At 38.3% G+C, this 9,875-nt stretch overlaps 1 pseudogene; it reads left to right on the top strand.

The window, feature by feature from the left end:
- The first annotated feature begins 6,854 nt into the window (after positions 1-6,854).
- Positions 6,855-8,701, top strand: LOC146617487 (calcineurin B homologous protein 1-like; annotated as a pseudogene).
- The last annotated feature ends 1,174 nt before the right edge of the window (positions 8,702-9,875 follow it).

Below are 9,875 nucleotides of genomic sequence, written 5' to 3'. Positions count from 1 at the left end.
TCTCCCACAAAACGCTACGTTCAGATGAACAGAATCAACTTTTGGAGATAGAAAAATATAGTTTTTCATATAAACTTGATTATTGTCTGTAGTAGGGCTGCCACAAACGATTATTTTCATAGTCGACTAGTCATCAATTATTTTTGCGATTAGTCGACTAATCAGATCATGTATCCATTGGACGTAAAACATACGGCTTATTGCACCAGCATTCATCTGCTCCTATATAACTATAATTAGCTTACTGCTTGAAGTGTTTAAAGTATGTGCTAACTAAAAATAAAGACAAGATGATAGATTAGACTTTTAATGAAATTTGAAAATTGTCTCAGTGGTTTAATAAATTAAGTTGTCTGCTCTTTGCTCCCTAAAATTTAACAGGACATTGGAGTAAATTCTCGACCATCTCAAACTTCTGTTTAATCAGTTTTCTGTTTGACGTTTATTCAGATGTGTAAAATCTATAACTTTAATCTCAGCCAAACCGAATTACTCCGGAACAAATAAAACACTGAAAAAAGCCAAACAATAAAATTTTTAGGTTATCTAAGTGACTTATATATCATGTTTAACCTGAGTAGCAAAAGACCGCGGGGGTTTGAAAACGATGTGCCGGGTGTTCGCTGTTCTCCACGGATCTAGTGAGCCTTACCCCGGCTAGCTATCAAGCTGGTGGGTAACAGACGTCGCCGAAAACGTCGGTGCACTTTTGCAAATATGTGGTGTCTTGATAAACTGAGCAGATGTTTGAGGTTTAACAGCTACATTCTCTCTGAAAATATGTTAAACGTTTATTTTGTGACCCAGAAACAGTAATAAGAGTAATATTAAAACTAAGTAGCTGCCGCCATTGTTGGAAACTGGAATTGGCTGGGCCGCGCTATGAATCGGGTTTGGCCACAAAGGATACACCCGACCCATCCTTCAAATCTGGGGAAATGAAGAACGCATTGTCGACCGCATTTGGAGGCGTCTTCGAATTTGGACAGCCTTCCTCCCGTCGCTGTAACGTAATCGGCCTCGTACACAGCTACGATACCGGAGACTGCTGCTTCTTCTTCTTCTTCTTCTTCTTCTTCAGGGTTTAACTGCAGCTGGCATCCTTGTACATGCAGTGTTGCAATCTTCTGTTTCAGTCTGTTATTACACTGCTGTTTACCTACTGTTTATTCCTGCGTCTTTCGGGATCTTACAAAGCTCTAAATGACGCGTCGACTAGTGGTGCAACCGATCGAAAATCTCTCGGATCGGATCACTGTTTTAAGTCACGGATCGGATCAATTTTCGGATCAGCAAAAAAAGAAAAAAGACAAAAATTGAACATTTACTTATTTAGTTATTTAAGTATTTTTTTGCCTGTTAAAAACATTCAACTCTAGACTCATTCCACGCAATTATTTTTAAAACAATTATGGTACGATATAGGACAGTATAGGGCTTTGTATCTACCACTCAATTCAGTTTTATTTACAAAGCGCATCCCCTTTTACCCTTTTTAATTTTTCATATTTATTTCCTATCTTATTCATAGCCTTTTCCTTTTTTGTTTTCTTTAGGTCACGAGCAGTTGTCCAAGCATTTCACTACATATCGTACTGTGTATGACTGTGTACGTGACAAATAAAATTTGAATTTGATTTGAAATAGTTAAAAGTTGAAATGTGAATAGTTGATTTTTGTATTATATGATTTATTTATTACATTTTATGTGGAGTGAATAAATAAAAGTATATTTACGGTGGCCACTACAGACAAAGCACATACAAACTTCAAATCACGTACAAACCCTGAAGCACGTACAAACTCCAAAACACGCAAAAACTCCAAAACACGTAAAAACACGTACAAACCCCGAAGCACGTACAAACTCCAAAACACGTAAAAACTCAGAAGCACATAAAAACTCAAAACACGTACAAAAAACAACAGAAGTGCTTCAGGATGCTAGGGGCAGTGTTGAACTTTTGTTACCTAGCGGCTACACAAGTCCGCAAGTACCAACGACCGTATTTTGTGTGTGGTAATAACAGGTAAATGAACATTTTTTTTAATCTTTTTTTTTTATTTCACTATATATGAATTCTTGTGTATACATACACAAACAATACACATATGCTTTCAATTGTGTAATTTAAGTGATCTAGGTAGCTCTGTTTTGTAAGAGTTTGTACGTGTTTTGTCTCTAGGGGCCACCGCATATATTTATATATAAATATTTATAAATAAAACCATTTTTTTTACATTAGTAATTCCTTTTGTGCATAATTTTATATTATTGTTAATAACAAATTAATTAAAGCAACAAAACAACCTGAAGAGCCGGTTCGGAGCCGAAAGAGCCGGCTCTTTAGTGAGCTGAACCGAAAGAGCCGGTTCTCTAAAAAGAGCCGGAAATCCTATCACTACTGGACACCACCTGCATGAGGTGTTTTAGGCATGTCCTGGAGGTAGGAGGCCACAGGGCAAACTGAGGGCTCGGTGGAGAGATTACATTTCACAGTTGGCTTGGAAATAATCCAGTTTTCCCCCAGATGAGCTGGAAGAGGTGGCTGGGAAAAGGGAGGTCTAAGTTTCTCTCCTTAGATTGACCAAACCCATGACCTTGAACCTGGATATATAGGACAGGGAGGATAAATAAAAGGATGTTACATTAAACCAGTGGTTCCCAAACCTTTTTTTTTTTTTTTTTGCTAGGCCCCTGTTTGTTTTACAAGAAAATCTTCGCAGCCCCCCGGCACAAACACATCCTCAAACCACACACAACCATTTATTGTTTTCAAACTCCACTGCAGTTTCTTTTACACCTCAAACCTTTAGAAAACCAAAAGCAAACAAATAAAACTACAATAAATTACAGGTTGGAACAAAATAAACTAATACCATCTTTATTTTAAGCGTAGTTGTTTCTTTCCCCCTTTGTAAGAATAATTTTTCAAAACATGCCTCTGTGCAAAGTGGGTTTAAAAACATAAAACGTGATTTGGACAGGGGAAATGGGTTTTGGTTTAGACACAAATACATATTGATTGATTGATTGATTGAATCTTTATTTTGAACATGTTGAAAAAGTATAAAAAAAAAAATAGAATTAAAAGAGACAAATGAACAAAGCAAACAAAAGGAAAACGAGCAACCACAACTCCAAATAACGTCCATGTTCAAAAAGGAGCAGGAAGAAGCATAAGCTTATTTAATCCCACCCCTTTTCCACTATCTAGTATCAATAGACTACAGAAATACCTCCTTGTAATTACATTATATGTTATGTGTAATTTTTTTTTTTTTTTTTTAATATATACACATATATGTTTCTATCTATCCATACCTACGTATATACACACATACGCACATATACACATTTTCAATAACCCCATTAACACCTGAAGGATACACAACCTACAATTTTATATATATTTAATATATATATATATATATATATATATATATATATATATATATATACACACACATACATACACACACATACACATATATATATATACATACATATATATATATATATATATACACATATATATATATATACATACATACATATACATACATATACACATACATATATACCCATACCAACAAACCCGTGCATGCGCACACACATGAAAATATTAGACAAGAACACCCTATCAAATCTCTACCTTTTCCCTGTACCCTGTAAAAACCATATCCTTAAACCGCTTTTTAAACTGCGCCATGCTTGGACATTGCTTCATATCTTTACTTAGTCTGTTCCACAGCTTCACTCCACACACAGAGATGCAAAAACTTTTTAATGTTGTACGGATACGAGGATGTTTTAAATTTAATTCCCCCCTCAAATTGTATCCCCGTTCCCTTTTAGAAAACATTTTTAGAATATTGTCAGGAAGCAGGTTATTTATTGCTTTATATATAATTTGTGCTGTGAAAAAATGAACCAGATCTGTGAATTTTAGAATTTTTGATTTTAAGAATAGTGGATTTGTATGATCTCTGTAACCAGTTTTATGGATTATCCTTATGGCCCTTTTTTGTAATATAAAGATTGATGATAGCGAACATTTGTAAGTATTGCCCCAAACCTCTGCACAGTAATTCAAATACGGTGCAATCAGGGAACAATAGAGAATGTGGAGTGATTTGTGGTCCAGAATGTGTTTTACTTTACTCAAGATTGAGACACTTCTTGAAATTTTGTTATGTATATGATTTATATGAGACTTCCAGTTTAATTTATCATCTATAATCACACCAAGAAACTTATGTTCAAGTACTCTTTCAATTTCCACACCATCTACATGAATCTGCACTTGTGCATTTCTAAGGGAATTCCCAAATAAGATAATTTTAGTTTTACTTAGATTTAGCGATAGTTTGTTCCTGTTAAACCATTTTTTAATTTTGCACATTTCTGAAGTAATTGTATCCAGCAGCTCCTTTAGATTCCCCCCAGAACAAAAAATATTTGTGTCATCTGCAAATAATACTAATTTTAATATATCAGATGCCTTACAAATATCATTTATATAAATAATAAATAATTTGATTTAAAAAAAAAAAAAATCTTCTTGGGATCGCACATACTTCTTTTTGTGCCTCTAAAACATCCTTGTTTGTCTTTCCAGAAAAGACATATGATGTCGTAACTGTCGGAGCACCGGCCTCTCACTGTTTCTAAAAATGGCGTTCTGAGGAAGCTCATCCAGAAGTTTGAGGAAGCAAAGAAACAGTAAGTTGAGAGTAAAGTCGGGCGTCACATTAGGGCTGGGCGATATGGCCTAAAATCCATATCGCGGTATAATTTGAAGCACGTGCGGTAACGATATATATCGCGAAATATTCTTTTCTTCTGTATAACATATTTTCCACACTATATGACACACTTAATAAATTTTCTCAAAAATCGAAAGTGTGCCTATGTATGAATTCTGGTTGTGCTTACTGACCTCAAACCGATTTTGGCGTGCAGAAATCTGTTAAAAACTGTTTTAGTACAACTTTGGTAAGCTGCACTGCTTGATGGATTGTCAGAGCATTACGGCTGCCGTAGTGAGGAGCTTCTTAAATGTTGGTTTAGTGTAAGCTCAGCTTTTTAACTAATGTAAGAAGTGTTATAACTGACTCGTTTTTAATACCTAAATCTGGCCTCAGTGCACAAACCTAAATGAATCGGTACATATGAAAGCGCCCAAGTCACGAGCTGAGTTCAAGGACATGGATAAAACAAAAAGGTTCAAATTTGTGCCCAAAAACCCCACAAATCAGTGTCACTGTTTTAAAATCTGCTGCGAGACCGCTCTAAATGTCAGCTTTTTCTTTACGTAAAGACTGGGGTCTGTAACATATCAGCTCGTTTCTTATTTATTAAAGAACATGCCTGACACCAGGCTTTTGAGTTAACGGCTCCATTCGATCTCTGCAAGTATTTTTAAGTATTTTTAGGTTCTTTCCAGCAGGATTTGTGGCTAGTTCTGGAGCTTGACCCTAAAAGATTTCAGTGTGTCGGTGCTTCTGCTTTCCCTGTTGTCCTTCTCTTCCGTCTTTATTTCTGTTTCTGTCAAATTTAAAAACAACTGCACTCTGAAATACACACTCTTTGCAAGATGTTGTCTAAACTAGTGGTTGGAAGGCATATTTGTGTTTGGTCTCTGATGGTTTATTTACACTTTTTGCAGGCCACGCCCACGGACTACAGCGCCATGATGAGCAACAAAGCCAAGAAGTCTATTGACTTCCTTCTGATGCAGGACACCGCCCCGACGATAGCCACGGACGTGTCACTGCAGTACCGCCTCGACATCGTCTTCTGCCAAACGGTCACCTACACATATTTTAATTATTGTATGTCTGAGCTGATGCGTTTATCCTGGAGTGACTCAGAGTGAAGGAGAAGGCCAAGAAGAAGTGTAAATATCATAGAAGCAAGGAGTTCAGAGCTCTACGACTTAGTGTCTTTATGGTATTTATGTGTGTAATGGAGACCAGGGGTTCCATTACCCTTACTTGTATTTTTATTAATTGACTGACTGATTTGTATTTAAAAACCGTAATGAAGAAAAACACACACTGGTTGATTGTGATTCTTTATTAGGCTTTTTGGGTTGTTAGAGAGTAAAAGCAGCTCAATCACCTGCTTATGAGCTCCTGGAGAAAACCAATGTGCCAGGCTAGGGGAGTGTGTGTTGGAGTGATTTTGTTAAAAGTTGTCATTATTGTGCTTGGACCTTGTCTTGAACTGTATGTTCAGATATTTTCTGTTCCTCCCCCACATGTAGGATGTTGGGGATGTTACTAGCTATAGTTTTCAACTGCAGGCACAATCTATGTAAGATTCTGGTTTCCTTATTTGGTAAGGAGTGTTCACTTCCTGCCCTTTATGGGCTCACCATGTAAATGGTGGACTGTTAAAGAGGTTAAGCCATATACGAGGTTGAGGGGAGATGACCCTTTTATGACTAGAGATGCGGTTAAAACGTTTGTAAGCAGGAAGTCACGTATACAGACACACATACACTCTCTCTCACTCACACACACACACACACACACACAGTGCCTTAGCTTTTACCACACAACATATGGGGTTTACAATGGGCGGTTGTGTAACTGTTTTCATTCAATAAAAGGCTGGAGTTGGAGTTGTCTGAGTTTGGGTGTAGAGCTTGCAACTCTGAGAATCCGACCAGGCTTCCCCTGCACAAGTAAAAACCAATCGAGCTCTGATTGTCTTACTTTGTTCTGAGTCAGCGAGGGCTGAAACCTAACTGTGTGGTTAAGGTGTTTTAATAGAGACTCTTGGAGAGCTTGCGCAAGACGCCTTAGCGAATCATCTCGATTTTAAACCTCCGTTAACATCTCACCATGGGATCCAGAGCGTCCAGATTACTCAGAGAAGAGGAAATTGAAGAAATTAAGAAGGAAACTGGCTTTTCCCACAGGAAGATCACTCACCTGTACAGACGTTTCACCAGCCTGGATAAAGGGGAAAACGGCACCCTCAGTCGAGAAGATTTCCAGAGAATCCCCGAGTTGGCCATCAACCCTCTGGGAGATATAATCATCAACGCATTCTTTCCCTTTGAGAGGACCAGGTAAATTTCCGGGGCTTCATGCGGACCCTGGCTCACTTCAGACCAATCGAAGACAACGAGAAGAACAAGAACCCCTCAGCTACAGAGCCCCTGAACAGCAGAACAAACAAGCTGCTTTTTGCTTTCCGTCTATATGACCTGGACAGAGATGGCAAGATCTCCCGAGATGAGCTCCTGCAGGTCTTGCGGATGATTGTTGGAGTCAACGTTTCAGATGAAGAACTCGGCAGCATTGCTGATAGGACCATCCAGGAGGCTGACACAAACGGAGATGGCTACATTTCCTTCAATGAGTTTATCATGGTCTTGGAAAAGGGAAATGTAGTTCAGAACCAATAAAACATTTAGAAAAATGTTTAAAGGAAGAGGTCGATAAACATAAGCCAGGCAAGACAAAAACAAAACTCATGACTGAGTACATGAACTTTTTTCAGCCATGGAAACAGGAAGAACAAAGGCGTGCTGAAAATAGAAAGCAGAAACAGTCTAGACAGCAACTCACATCTCAGGCCAGTAATAAACCACCAGTTCCACAGGTGGCCTGTTCACAACCACCACCATATCAGCCAGAACCCTCAGCCTCAGAGGCACCCACAACCACAAAAAAAACCCCAACGAATCCGTTCCTACCACCACAAGGCCCATACGCCTCAGCCAGACACCAATTGAATTAAATGTCTCGCGACGTCCCCACACACAAAGAGCAAGAAGAAATAGGGACAGATCCTTACAACAGGGACATGGGAGGAGTTCCAGACCCACCTGGCCCTTATGGCCTGTTCCCCCTCATAGAAAAAAACCTTTCCGCCGAGTGGAACGATTTAGGCACGATTCTCAGCAGGGTACAAAATGACCATTAAGAGAAAACTGAAGATACCCATGAAGGTTGGCTCCAAAGCTGTAGAACAGGGTGTATGAGGTACACACTCGGGTGGACCCTCATCACGACCCCAAGCACACATTTAGACATGCCTACAGCACACTACTGTCTCACAGAAGATAGTTACTGACAAAATATGGTAAATACGTCCTGACCAGACATATCCAGCCTACCAAAAACTTTGTGGTCAACAGGCCCGACCGACGTGGGCCTAATAAAAAATGCTGATGCAATTAAAGTTAAAACCATCTCAAACCACAGGCCAATGAAACCTCAATACCCACTGTCTGCTGAAGCAAAAGCTGGAATCCGTCCAGTAATAGCAGACATGGAAAAAGCGGGAATCTTGATAAAGACAAAAACAACCTCGTGTTCTTCTCTCAACAGGTGATCCAGGAGATTTTTATTTTTTTTCTCCCCCCCTTTCTCACTGTCCCTCTCCCCTTCTGTTTTTCCTTTCCTTCCTCTTTCTTTCTCCCTTTCCTATCCCTCACTCATGTCTGTCCCGTCTGTAACATCTGAAAATAAAATATAATAAATAATAAAAACAAAGATCGACCAAATGGACCAATATGGCAATGCCACGATGATCCATTTGGCAAAGTAAATCCATTGGGTATCCTTGTTGGTCTTCAGACAACAATTCTGATGGCTAAAGAACCAAATGGGACAGGCAGAAAAAAAAAAGGAAAAGGTGGATGTGGAACAGATGATGAGCATCTGGTTCCTGCACTAAAGTTTCATTATTGTTATCATTTTTTTTTTTTGTAATTCTATTTAGAGTAGCGCTTGAACATGTCAGTTGATTTCAAGACACAATCTCATCCGGCTGCTCAACGAGCTGCTGTGGCCCACACTATGGGTTCAGTCCTTCAGGCCAAGCATTGGGTGGATACTAGAGGTGGGAATCACCATATATCCCACGATACGATATTATCACGATACTTAACGCACGATACGATATTATTGCAAAATTTAAAAATATTTTGCGATATTCAGATTCTGTACATGAAGGTAAACGTTATCAATATTCATTTTATCTAATATCAAAGTCTCACACTCAGTCTTTCTCTCATTTCAGTTTTATTGTTGACATACTGAACGGTTTGTATTACAGTCTAGTCCAACTTAACTGAATGCAACCATCTGGTACAATTATAGCTATTCTGAACTATGCAATATGAAAACTATGCAGCCCCTTCAGCAACTGAAGAATTTGAAAGTAAATTAAAACAAAATATAATTTTACATTAAATAAAAAAGTTTTAAACTTAATTAAAATAAAACATGTCTTAAATTAAAATAAGTAAACTGTCATGTTTATTGCTGCCAAAAAACAAGTTAAACACATTTGGACAGTGTCAGGATTCTTGCTCAGAAAAAGGATCAACATGCTCTGAAGTCAGAGTTCCAGTCCACAAAACTTTTTTTGTAACAAAATATCGATTTCTGCTGTCCCTGTATCGATACATTATTAGCAAACAAAATATCACGATACTACACAGTATCGATTTTTTCCCCCACCCCTAGTGGATACCATACTAAATCTTGAGTTTCGGCCTTTGCACTGCTCTGTAAACAAAGGGAAACGTTAAAAAAAAAAAAAAAGTTCAGCTTTAGACCACCAGAGTGGTTACATTTTCTAAACTCCTTTGACAAGCTTTCAAATCCCTGTTTGAGGGTAAAAGCTTGGTTTTACAGTTAAGGTTACAAAACCGGTTCAGGTCAGGGAGAAGGTGAAAGTTTATCAGATATTTTGTGATGGTTAAACTTAAGTCTTACGGTGTGTTCACACCGAACGCGATGGACGCGAATAAAACGCCCCAAACGCCCCTAATTTGACGCGTGTACATTCGCGTCTCAACGCGTGTCCAAGAAAAATCCAGTGAACCGGAAATGTGGGAGGAATG

Source organism: Diplotaxodon limnothrissa, linkage group LG15, assembly GCF_057381915.1.
Source record: "Diplotaxodon limnothrissa isolate DT_005_m linkage group LG15, D_limnothrissa_male_GT1.1, whole genome shotgun sequence".
Taxonomy (NCBI): domain Eukaryota; kingdom Metazoa; phylum Chordata; class Actinopteri; order Cichliformes; family Cichlidae; genus Diplotaxodon; species Diplotaxodon limnothrissa.
This window is presented reverse-complemented; position numbering and strand designations above follow the sequence as displayed.